A 12089-nucleotide genomic window follows, 5' to 3' on the forward strand; every position below is an offset into this window, starting at 1 on the left:
GCTTTGTTTGTTTATTTCCCCTAACCACCTTTGGAAGTCCAGGACTCTTTATTTACATTGCCTACTGTGATGGCACGAGACCCCTTCATTTCATCCCTCAGCAATGACCCAACCAGTCCTCACAGTCAGAACTTTTTCTTATGTTGAACAATCACTTTAGCATCCATCATCTCCTTCCAACAGAAGATAATTGTATGTTTACAGACCATGTCTCTCATTTGTCAGACACTTTGTCTTAGATTCCTCAGTCTCCTCTGTTACCTTGTTCTCCAGAACATTACTGATGTTTGAATGCTACTATTTGCTCTGTCCTGAGATTAGAGATGTTTAAATTCTTGCCCTTCCTTTAGGGGTGAAAATTAAATAAATTTCTGAGTGATGTGGTTCATATCAATAGCACATTCTTACCTGTTGGCCATACAGACCTACTTTTATCTCTAGCCCACTGAATTTCCACATTCCATCCGAGTTCACATTCCTTCCTTGCTTCTCTATCATTTCTGGGATTAGGTTGTCAGCCAACGTCCATCATAAGGCCTTGACACAATGACAACAAATCCTATCATCAGCCCTCTTCACTTTGCTCATTAATTCCTCTTCTCATTTTATCTCCACTGCCTTCTAACTCATTAGCCATTCATCCTTTCTACCTCTGTCCTTACCTGCTTTCACATTTGATAATACATCTGTAACAGCTTGAATTTTTGATGAAATATCATGATTTAAGCATAAGCTCAGTTTTCCCTTTCATATCTGCTCGCTGACCCATTGAGTGTTTCAAATATTTTTGCATCTAAGGATATGGTTTTTAGCTTTTTGAATCCAACCCGTCAAGCATTATAATTATCCATCTGCTTCACATTTAATCTGAAGTAAGCCTATTTGTTATCCCATAAAAATAAAAAAGCTGCCTTTTAATTAGTCTTTTAAATTTACTCAAAATGTTTGTTTCAGAGATTCTTTAACAGTAATTTTGAGAAATATCTTTGATAGCAAACTCTTGCAAGTTGTAGTTTTGTCCAAGTAATCACGACAGAAGGTTTTATTAGTATAAATTTACGCAAGGGATTTTCAAACAAATATAGGCATTGAGTAATGTGAGGAGGCATAGGGCAAAGGTCAGCAAGTATGTGTTGGGCCAAAGGGCCAGATCCAATGTTTTCAGGTTAAGGAATGTTATCAGATTATTGGAATGGGTGGAAAGACAGAAGGAAAAAAAAAACAAACAGCAAAAGGAATTTAGTGGGTTGGGCAACATTTTCAGGTCAAAACCCTGCCTCAAGGTGTTGTTTGCAGATGTCTTCTCCAGGGGCTTCAGTTTCCAGCCACATATCCCAGCACATGAGGGTGGGTGAGTTAATTGGCTTCTCTAAATTGCCTCTTGCGTGAAGGTGAGTAGTAGAATCTTTCCAAATTTGAAGGGAATGTGGGAAAATTAAATAGGATTGGTGAAAATGACAAATTGAAAGCCAATAGGCTCAGTGGACTGAAAAGTCTGTTTCTGCATTGTGTGACTGTAAGATACTTAGTTGGAATGAATTTCCAATAATTCCAGTGTTTCTGTTGAACCCAAAATTGCTAGTTAATGAGATTTAAAGTGTTGTTTGCTAAAAAGTGCTGTTAATTATTTTCTTAATAGACAATGCAACATTTCAAACAGAGAAGATTGAAGAAGCATATGTTCTCTCATCAGTAAACACTACATTGGAACAAAACCATTCTGAATATTCATATGCAAACACCATCTTCAACCATTCAGAAAGAGTTAGAACATTTTTCAATAAAACACAAGAAGGTAAATATTACAGTGAAATAAAAACTATAAACAAGCTTTGTTCTGGAAAACTACATTTCATTTTAACTTCTCTCCCATCTGCCATTATGGCCTTCCACATTATTATCTTGAAAGGAAAACAGCCTTTACCTTTACAAATCCATGCTCACATAATTGCTCACCACTCCTTCCTCATCTCCCATGTGAGGCATGTTGGAAACTGCTCTCCCCCAGCTAATTCTATTTCTGGCTGCAGTTGTCCCCATCAATCCTTGGGGATCACGATTCCAATCATCTCCAAACACTCTTTATGGGTTCCTTAAACACATTGTTACTTCTCGAATCTGTGTCCATGCATTTGTAATTCTACGCTTGAAGCTCTCCAATTAGCATTCTGTCTCCATCCACAGGGTTAAAAATGATCCGTGTGACAGTCAGAATCCGAATTGGAGAGATTCAATGCAGAATTGCATAGAACTGGACACAGATTTGGGAAGTAGCAATTCTTGTCCTAAGAATCAGGAAGGAGCAGTTAGACATGGTTAGGACTGATTCAAAATTTTCAGCCTGAAATAGCGACCATGCTTTTTATCTCCAACTGATGCTGCTTGTCCCGTTGACTTCCTCCAGCAGATTCATAGTTGCTCCGGGTTCCAGCATCTGTTGTCTCTCATGTGTGTCCAAAAAATTAGAACCAAAAACCTACTGAACATTATGTATTAACCCAACTCATCCTTCTTCCCATGGCCATAATTATTGGCACAAGTCATCATACGAATAACTTACATATTCCAGCCAAGCAACATATCCTTGCCTGGCTCCACACTAACCTATCTAGTTTTGATTGGGCAATAACCTAATTTGGCTTCTCCTCAAGCCAATTCACTGTTACCCTTTGGTCAGCCTGAACACCATGCTATTCTTGGTAACTTCATTCAAAAGACCAGTATCATAATCCACAAGTGTACTGACAGTATATTGTATATGTGAGATATTTTACAGGATTTGTGGCCCTTCTTGTCCACTCTGTCCCATATTTTATCCTGTTCCCAAAGCCTACCATGTACATTTGATCCAGATTTGCCTACCACAAGGGCAGGTATATTAGACAGGTATATGGAGAGGAAATTTTCAGACAAATAAGGGCCAAACATGGGCAATTAGTACTGGGTTAGGTAGACAACTTGGTTAGCTTGGACAAATTGGACCGAGATGCCTGTTTCTGTGCAGTAAAACCCAATGATTCCATGACACATTTAGAATGCTGCAGGCTGCGTCCTCGGGTTTGCCTCCGCTGCCCAATCTCTACAGTTCTGTCAAGTGGTCAAGAAAATGGTCTGATTAATGTCATGTACTCAGACTGTCATAAGGGCTTACAGATCAGAAACAGGCCCAGCTGATTAATGCCAAACAACGTGGCCTCCTGATTGAGGCCCATTTCCCCACATTAGGCCCATACACCATCCAAGCTTCCCCCATCCATGTAGCTATCCAAGTGTTTCTGGCAGCTTGTTACATATGGTCACTACTCTCTGAGAAAAGAACTAAAGAATGTATTAGCAGATACTGTAGAAACTTTGTGGAAATAGGGCTTGATTATTAAGTTAATTTTGACCCAAATTGCACAAGTTTGTCATCTGGTTTGACGGTCCCAACAGCACCAACACGAACAATGTCTGACTACCTCCTCCACTCCCATCCTGCTACCACTCTCATCATCATCTAGTAAAATTAATACTTACTATCAGAGAATTTCTTTCTATCACAACGCCAGCATATTTTCTGAGATATTGTTTGTGTTTGTCAATGAGGAAACAATAATGTTCTGAAACTCACCCCTGTACTCTCATGGTCAAATACTAACAAAAACGGAAAAGTTCTTTAATTTCAGTTCACAATCTTGTGTTGTGAAGAAAATAATAACTCGATCTATATGTTTATATTTGCTCTTACTCTTTGCATTTTGTATCCAGTTTGTGATTGTCATTGTCATTCAAAGTATGTTGAAACCTTTTTGAGAACACAACTTTAATTTTCATTCAGTTGTTGAACTTCTCTCTCTTCTCTCAGCAATCACCAAGTCTCCTTTTCACACTTACTTGTCATCGCAGTCAAATGTCCCTGAGCCTCTGAGGTCATCTGAAGGAACAGAAACAGCATCAGATGAAGCCAACAAAGAATCTAGCAACCCAAAAGAAAATTCTGCACCAAGTGATGAAGTCTTAGTTTTCCAACTAGTGACTGAAGATCCAACTCTTGTTAATTCTTTAGAAGATGTAGCCAGAACAATACCAACTTTGACGACTCATATCTATGTTACCTGTACTGGGAATGCATGTATGTAAACAAGATTTATGTTCCTTCTAATGTATCACAGGTATTATTCCAAGAATCTAGTAACCAAGGTACCACCAGAACAAAAACGTTCAAAGTCAAAGTCACGTTTAGACTTTGAGACTCTAGTGATAGGAATGAAAAAGAAACTATGTGAATCACACCTCTGACAATATTCCCTCATATTTCAGATGCATTGTAAAATTCCCATCATATGTGGAATCTCCAACTTCATCCTCAGATCAAGGAGATTTTGGAGTTCTTCAAAAACTCCTCTATACATGGCCCATAAGGAATTCACTGGAAGTCATAATCTCTATAGTACAGCTCCTTGAAAGCCCAACAAATAAAATCCATATCAAATAATCTGATAGATCCATCTTAGATTTATCCATAATATGAATAGTAATTATGATTAGGAAGCCATACTTCATTTGGATATTTTTTTTTCAATTTTTCCAAAATGTTAAACTCATGTTCATCACAGAATAGATATTTAATTGTGCGTGAGAGAAAGATAATTCTACAAGTTCTCAGACATAAATTGGAAGATCGATCATCACTAGAAATAGATTTTACTTGTCTGTATCACTGCATCCCTTCATTAATTCAGTTGATACATTTTGAGATATTTCAGGTTACCATTTATTATTCTAGATTGAAATTTGTTTAGCTATGAAAGTGGGTAAAAAATATAACAAACACATCCTGCAGAAATGTCCTGAAGTGAATCACAGTCATTCTTTTGAGGTGGAATTACAACGGTGAATTACACCGGCAATTTTAATGCCACTAAGTGTACAGAAATATACCAGTAAACAAAAATCAAACTGATTTGTATGTGCTCTTTTCTTTTGGTGATATGATGGAGGGCGACGTATTTGTGAAAATATACAAAGGATGCCTTCAATCACTGGAGTGGAAAAATATTAGACAGGTCACCTGATAATCTCTCAGTGTCTAATATATTGTCTGTATTGTGGCTTTGAAGAAAATCTTCTCTATCAACAAAACATGATAACATCAAATTATATTTTCAGTGTAAATCAGATTTGATGCATTCAAGGAGTGTTGGCAGAATTTGACTATGTGGGCCAATGGACGTAAAAATAAGAGGGACATAAATCCAAGAGCTAAACACTGTCAATAGTTGAAATTGAGAATTAAAAGCTGAAATGCTCAGTAGGTCAGGCAAAATCAGGGAGAAAGAAAGAGCTCAATTTGTTTTGGTCATCCTTAAAACTGTTAAATGATTAGCCGTAGTCTTAAAATGTTATCTGGCATACACTGAGCAGTTCTCTAGTGGGAGTTTCAGATTTCTGCTAGTCCATTGGTGAAGATTTTTACCTTGCATCACACTTGCGTGGACACAGCTCCAAATTTGAGTGTTGCGAGCTTGTTCAGTATTCCCTCCCCAAACCTCTGTACACTTTGTACACTTTAACCATCTCTATGGGCCATCCTTGTGACATGATCCTGCATGTCAATCTTTTCAAGGCCAATATGACCTTCATAAGACACATTTGATAGAATTACATGTTACATCCTAAAAGGATTCATACCAGAGGTCTGTGCAACTAACCATATCCCTCTAATTACAGCCCTCTTGAAATTAAGATCACCCATGCATTATCATAGAGTGACAGGAAACAGTCCATGTAATCCACTGAATCCAAATCATTTATACATATCCAATTTTATCCTCCCCACAGTCCAGAGAATGTAGGGCGAGTTCTGGAAAGAAGGTGGGAGGGCAAGTTCTAGCAAAAGAATCGAGTTCCATTGAGAGGCCGAGGGGCTCGGACATGGCAAGGCCCAGTGGCGAGAGGTCCAGACACAACAAGGCCCGACAGGAACAGCAGTGAAGGGAAGCTAAATCTTGACCTTGTGTCTGAAATTTGATGTTAGTTATTTGAATAAGTCTTGCTGGTAATGTATCACAAATTTAAGTGATCTCCTGGAGCTCTGCTTGATTACCTTTAGGGAGTCGGGGAGGAATTTTCCCAAAGTTTTTTCCTGAAATTGGCCACAGGTTTTTCCTTTGGTTTTTTGCCTTCTACAGGAGCTTCAATATCAGCTATTAGGGCAGAGTATTAGTAGTAAATCTAAAAGGAGCAGTGGCAATAGATAGAGAAAGATAGAGATACAGAGAGATAGATAGAGATAGAAATAAAGAGAAAAAGAGATAAGATAAAGGCAATATCTTTGATTTTAAATTGAGAAGAATTAATGGAGTCAACAGTTATGCCAGTTGAGTGTTCCAATTGCAAGATGTGGGAAATCTGGGTCAGCACAATTGTCCCTGATGACTACACCTGCATGAAGTGCATCCAGCTCCAGCTCCTGGGAGACCATGTTAGGAAGCTAGACCTGGAGCTGGAGGAACTCAGGATCATTCAAGAAGCTGAGGTAGTGACAGAGAGGAGCTTCAGGGATAGAGTCACCCCTCAAAGTCAGGAGACATGTAACTGGGTGTCTGTAGATAGAGGAAAGGGGAATAGGCAGAGAGTCCAGAGCACCCCGGGGCCATCCCCTCAACAATAAGTATAGTGTTTTGGATACTGTTGATTGGGGGGGGGGGGAATGATCTATCAGGGACCAATCGTGGTGGTCACATCTCCAGCACAGAGGCTAGCCCCTCGACTCAGAGGGGAAAGGGGGAGAAGATGAGAGCTATAGTAATTGGAGGCTCATTGGTTAGGAGATCAGTTAGGAGGTTTGGTGGTCAAGATCATGACTCCTAGATGGTATGTTGCCTTCCAGGAGACAGGGTCAGCAATATCTCTTATAGAATTCATAGCATCCTGGAGGGGGAAGGTGAACAGCCAAATGTTGTGGTCAACATGGGGGCCAATGAGATAGATAGGATTAGGGATGAGCTCCTGAAGAAGGAATATAGGGAATTAGGAAAGAAATTAAAAAGCAGGACATCAAGGGTGATAAACTCTGGATTGCTGCCTGTGCCATGCACTAGAGAGGGTAGGAACAGGAAGTTGTGACCGATGAATGTGTGGCTAAAGAGTTGGTGCAGGGGTCAAGGGTTCAGATTTCTTGATCAATGGGATCTCTTCTAGGGAAGGTCTAACCTGTACAAAAAGGACCAGCTGCACCTGAACTGGAGGGGGATCAATATCCTAGTTGGCAGGTTTGATAGAGCAGTTGGGAGAGAATCAGAATGTGAGTGTAGATATAATCACTTACTACAAAATATCGTTCCCCTAATAAATAAAAAAATAAAATGTGAAGGAAAAAAAAAGAATGTGAGTGCAGAGATTAGATTAGAAGGTCAAAAGCATGAAGCTATGGGTTCAGAGTCTGTATGGAAGGACAGGCAAGGGACTAAACATAAATGTAGCCAGTAAAAAAGGTTTGAAATGTGTCTATTTCAATGCTAGGACAATTAAGAATAAAGGGGATGAACTTAGAGTATGAACCAGTACATGGAATTATGATATTGTGTGTTTACAGAGACTTGGCTGGAGGATGGGCAGGATTGGCCGATGTAGGTACCGGGGTTTAAAAGGAATAAGATGGGAGGTAGAAAAGGGGGAGGAATGGAATTACTGGTCAGGGATAGCATCACAGCTATAGAAAGCAAGGAGGCTCTAGAGTGAGTTCCCACTGAGTCGGTGTGTATGGAAGTAATAAAGAGAAAGGGAGCTATCACTGTGCTGGGAGTAGCCTATAGATTTCCAAATAGCCCTCAGTACACCGAGGAGCAGATAAACAGGCAGATTTTGGAATGGGGCAGGAAATACAGGGTTGAAGTAATGGGCGATTTCAACTTCCCTAATATTGACTGGTACCTCCTGACTGCAAGAGGAGTAGATAGGGCTGAATTTGTCATGTGTGTTCAAGAAGGATTCCTGACACAGTATGTAGAGCGGCCAGCGAGAGGAGAAGCCAGACTAGATCTAGTTGTGGGTAATGAACTTGGTCAGGACCTCTCGATGGGGGAACATTTTGGTGAGAGTGACCACAACTCCCTTAGTTTCAGCATAGCAATGGAAAAGGATAAGAACAGACAAAATAGGAAAGTGCTAATGGGGAAGAGATAATTATGAAGGGATGAGGCAGTAACTAGCGAGATTAAATTGGAAACAGATGTTCAAGGGTGAAAGCACGGAAGTAACGCGGAGCAAGTTTAGGGACCACTTGTGCTGGGTTCAGGGTAGGTTTTTCCCTCTGGGACAAGGAAAGGAGGGTAGGATAAGAAAACCATAGCTGACAGAACAGGTGAGGCAATTAGCCAAGAGGAAGAAGGAAGCATATATTAGATGTAGAAAGCAGGAAACTGGAAGAGCGCATGAGAATTGTATGGTAGCCAGGAAGGAGCTTAAGAAAGGACTTAGGAGAGCTTGAAGGGGGCATGAGAAGGCCTTGGCGTGTAGGACCATAAGGTGTTCTATGCGTATGTGAAGAGCAGAAGGATGACAGGAATGAGGGTGTGTCCGCTAAAGGATAAAGGAGGCAAAATGTGCCTGGAGGTAGAGGAGGTTGGGAAGGCCCTAAATGAATAGTTTGTTTCAGTATTCACAAAAGAAAAGATCTTATTCAGAGTGAGGTTGGAAGAGAATAGGGCTGTGTTCTGGCCAATGTGGAGAATAAGAAAGTGGAAGTGTTGAATCGTCTTAGATACATCAAGATTGGTAAGTCCATGAGGCCGGATGTGATATACTCCAGGTTGCTCTAGGAAGTGAGAGAAGAGATAACTGGGGCAGTAGCAATTATCTTTGAATCCTCTTTGGTCACAGGGGATGTGCCAAAGGATTGGAGAATGACAAATATAATTCCCTGCTTAAAAAAAACATAATAGGGAAAATCCTGGGAATTATAGACCAGTGAGTCAGTCTTATGTCAGTGGTGTGCAAACTATTGGAAAGGATTCTTAAGGATAGGATCTATGAGTATTTGGAGAAGTACAGTCTACTCAAGGATAGACAGCATGGTTTTGTGAAGGGAAGGCTATGCCTCACGAGCCTAATTGATTTTTTTGAGGAGGTAACCAAAGAAATTAATTAGGTTAGGGTGGTAGATGTGGTCTATAGGGATTTTAGCAAGGCACTTGACAAGGTCTCCCATGAGAGACTCATCCAGAAGGTCATGAGGCATGGGATTTGTGGAACTTTGGCTGTGTAGATTTTTTTAAAATTAGCTTGCAGGAAGAAAGCAGAGTTGTAGTGGAAGGGAAGTATTCTGCCTGGAGGTCAGTGACTAGTGGAGTGCTGCAGGGATCTATTCTGGACCCCTGCTCTTTGTAATTTTTATAAATGACCTGGATAATGAGGCAGAAGGATGGGTCAGTAAGTTTGTGGATGGCATGAAGGTTGGAGAAGTTGTGGATGCAACTGAAGGTTGTCAAAGTTACAAGAGGACATGGACAGGATGCAGAAAAGTGACAGACAGATAGATAGATAAGTGTGAGGTGATGCAATTTGGAAAGTCAAACCAGAAAGCTGAGTACAGGGTTAATGGTTGGTTACTTAGAAGTGTGGATGAACAGAGGGACCTTTGGATTCAAATCTATACATCCTTCAAGGTCGTCACAAAGGTTGATAGGATAGTTAAGGCCTATAGGATGCTGTGCTTCATTAATAGAGGGATTGAATTCAGGAGTTGAGAGGTCATGCTGGAACCCTACAAATCTCTGGTGAGACCACACTTGTAATATTGTGTTCACTTCTGGTTGCTTCCTTATAGGAAGGATGTGGAAGCCATGGAGAGGGTGCAGAGGAGATTTACCAGGATGTTGCCTGGATTAGAAAACAAGTTTTATGAGGTAAGGTTATCAGAACCATAGAACCATGGAACAGTACAGCACAGAAACAGGTCATTTGTCCCTTCTTGTCTGTGTCAGACCTTTCTCCTTGGAGTGTAGAGCTGGGACTTTTCTCCTTGGAGCATAGCAGAAAGAGGAAACATAATAGACATCTACAAGATTATGAGAAGCATGGATAAGGTGCACCTTGGCACAGAAATCTTATCAGGTTCACAAAAGAATCAAATAGCTGGAATTACCAGGTTGAATTGCTTTGGCACATTGAGATCTAATTTCCAAGCATCTTTTCCCAAGTTAAAAACCAAAATTCCAATGCAAATGCTTGGTGGACAATACACACCGCTAATGTGAACCATATCAAGATTTAATATGTAATTTAGTATAATATCTCGGTTATCAGAGATATTAAGATGTACAGATGAGATCAAAGAATGAATGCTGCATTTCCCTGTAGTCTGGATGCAAGTTTCAGTTCTCAACCAACTTGGTCAATTAATTGTATTTTGTCCATGATTGTTATCATCTTGGTGTTGACTGGCAAGCCAAGAAAGCTATTACTTCAAAGCTTTTTGGCCATGACAGGCCCCACATGGCCAGAGACCACCCAGAATCTACCCAGCTAATCTGGCTGAAGGCCTGTGGTTTCACCTGCCTACATTCTGCTCCCACCCTTTCTCTGTCGTTGCCTCTCACTTGTTTCAGGGGACCACTGACCTCCAGCTAATAATATACAGAAGTTAAGGCAGTATATTCCTGTTCCCAGCATAGTAGCATAGGTCCTTGTGCACCTCATATCTCCCTCAACTTAACATCAGAACTTATGCAACCCAAAATGCTTATTTGGATGTGAACTGTTTTTCCATGGATCATGAGGGATGCTGTATACGTAACAGTTTCCAGATATATTTTCAATTACTTTCAAATAAAACCCTGAAGTAAATTAAATACTTAATAAAACTACAATTATGAATCATTTTAAAAAATCTTAAAGTTAACCTCTAATTCTAAGAAGTCTCCCAGCCTTCAGATGAACCCCAGCCTATTGTATTTTACAGTATAAAGATGAATTGTGTTGAAAAGCTCAGTAGGTCAGGCAACATCATGGAGAGAGAAAAAAATTGTATTGTGAAGGTACAATGTTCTGATAGATGGAATGTCACATCCACGTATCATAAAGACTACACTGTAATCAAGTCGGATGCCCAACTAATTCCACAGATGCTGCAGGGTGAAAAAGTATGACCTAAGTAAATGTGAAATTTTCCATTTACACTTGTTTAGTTAATGTATCTTAGCATTTGACTATGCCTAATTGATATTGGTCATGATGAATTTTCCTTCATAGTGTAACAGGTGAGAAGCATTTAACTGGCATTCGTTCTGCTTGCATTCACTGTTCAGCTCACATCTGATGCCAGGTGAAACTGTTAAAGTAAATATTTGCACTTTCCCAGGTATAATTTTTGATACAACAGCGAAAGAGACAATGGATAGAACATATCACAGAAATATGACCATAATTTAATTGGGCTAGTTTTAAGATAGAACATTTCAAGGTGAGGAGTTCATCAACCATGACATAAATCACAGAACAACTCAATAAATAAGAGCAGGAGCAAGAGTTCAGCTCATGCCCCTTCATCTAGATCATTGCTGATCTTTAAACTCAGCATCACCTTCCTGCACAAGCCCAATATCGCTTAATTCTTCAATATTTAAAAATCTCTTCAGCCCACGTATCTATACCAAACACAATGCCTAAATCAAACTTATGGTCTTCTGTTCACACTTGATAGATTTTTACATGATAGAGGAATTGGGGATATGGGGAGAAGGCAGGTAGGTGGAGTTAGGTCATTAATTAGATCAGCCATGATTGTGTTGAATGGCGGAGCAGGCTCGATGGGCCATTTTTGGCCTACTCCTGTTCCTACTTCCTATGTTCCTATGTTCCCACTGCTCTACTCATTATACATCCACGATTGTGTGGGCAGGCACAATTCCAATGCTATTAACAAGTTTGCCGATGACACCAGTTGTCCGCAGAATCACAAACAGCAATGAGGAAGTGAACAGAAGGGAGAGAGATCAGCTTGCTGAATGGTGTAATGACAACAACCTTGTGCTCAACACCAGCAAAACCAAGGAGATGACTGTGAACTTCAGAAGGAAGACAGGAAAAATTAGCGCTTAGTAATGGAT

At 40.1% G+C, this 12089-nt stretch overlaps 1 long non-coding RNA gene across 1 annotated transcript in view; it reads right to left on the reverse strand.

The window, feature by feature from the left end:
• Positions 1-3638: 3638 nt before the first annotated feature.
• LOC138755357 (uncharacterized) overlaps positions 3639-12089 on the reverse strand; it is a 43286-nt gene continuing 34835 nt past the window's right edge. Inside the window, exon 3 of the long non-coding RNA XR_011352221.1 lies at positions 3639-3913. This is a non-coding gene — a long non-coding RNA (uncharacterized lncRNA). The remainder of the gene's footprint in view (positions 3914-12089) is intronic.

This window comes from Narcine bancroftii, chromosome 1 (genome assembly GCF_036971445.1).
Source record: "Narcine bancroftii isolate sNarBan1 chromosome 1, sNarBan1.hap1, whole genome shotgun sequence".
Classification (NCBI taxonomy): Eukaryota; Metazoa; Chordata; class Chondrichthyes; order Torpediniformes; family Narcinidae; genus Narcine; species Narcine bancroftii.